Raw genomic sequence first — 1,255 nt, forward strand, 5'->3', positions numbered from 1 at the left:
GGCCAGTCTTCTGTCTCAGCATCAGGTCTCATAAGACCATACCCTACTGGCTGAACCCTACTGGAGCCAGCTGACCAAAGACCAGTCCTGTCCCCTTGCCTGTGCTCCATACTGAATGAGGGAGTGCCTCAAAACTGAATGATGACAGGTTTAAGGGTAGCAAGTGCCATAGGAAAGGGCAGGAGCCTCTAACACAGACACACAACCTTCAGCTGTGGCTAGCCTATCTCCAGCTTGCCTTCTTGGCCCCTTGTAGTAGGGGCTATAAAGACCCAAAAATATTTCACCCCATTCACCTTCACATCTTTTTTTCTTCTTCTTCTTTTTTTAGACCATCTGAATTTTTTAACCCTTCTTTACAGGTTACCTTGACCACCTCTGATTAAGAAAACTGTCACAAGCGGACGCCAGTTGGTGGCACGTGTCAATTTCCACAGAGTCCTGCTTTGCGAGGTATCTGAATGCACTGCTTGGGGTCTCTGCTCAAACTTGCTGGAATCACTCGTGGCAGATTTTAGTCCACAGGTCGCTTTTCTCCATATTTCTTTGTAAACTCGTCAGCATTCTTACAGAATTTTTTACAGTCCTTAGAGTATTCTTCAGCTAGGTCAGCCCGGAGTGCATGCTCAGGCTGGGGGGTCACTCACCAGTGCTGTGAGGGACTGGATTACTTGGTCAGTCTTGGTGGCTGGCTTCCAGTTTTCAGCACTAATGACTGGCAGACAGACCCGCCCCTTCTCATCGATGTTAGGGTGGTAGATCTTTGTTTTAAGTGTGATCTTGGGTGGTTTGAATGGATACTCTGCTGGAAAGTTGATTTCAATGCTGAAGGCTCCCTTAGCATATGGAGGGTTGTCAGGAACAATAAGCCCTTGCCAGGTCAATAAATCAGCTTCATCAACCTGGATGTTACGGAAGTTTTTCATTCCACATTTGCAGATCTCTTCAAGCTCCTTCATCAGCCTCCTGCTGGCCGCCATCTTGGATCTCCACCTTCACATCTTATCAGAAACCTTCCCAGACTAGTACCATGGCATCAGGCCAGCCCTACTTTAGGCTTTCTCTTACCTTATAGGTGTTGGGGAGTGGGAGGGGAGAACACATGTGTGAAAATAGAGGGTATATGCTCAGATGTCTTCTCCTTCCCAGGCCTCTACATATGTAGAGTGTCCTGGTTCTAGGCCATCTGAGCCAAGGTAAGAGTGTCATACAACCCTGCAGAGATACAGACTAGGGATCCTCCACACAGTTTGTG

At 47.6% G+C, this 1,255-nt stretch overlaps 1 pseudogene; it reads right to left on the minus strand.

The window, feature by feature from the left end:
* Positions 1-514: 514 nt before the first annotated feature.
* Positions 515-980, minus strand: LOC110284303 (annotated as a pseudogene).
* Positions 981-1,255: the final 275 nt, after the last annotated feature.

This window comes from Mus caroli, chromosome 17, assembly GCF_900094665.2.
Source record: "Mus caroli chromosome 17, CAROLI_EIJ_v1.1, whole genome shotgun sequence".
Lineage (NCBI taxonomy): Eukaryota > Metazoa > Chordata > Mammalia > Rodentia > Muridae > Mus > Mus caroli.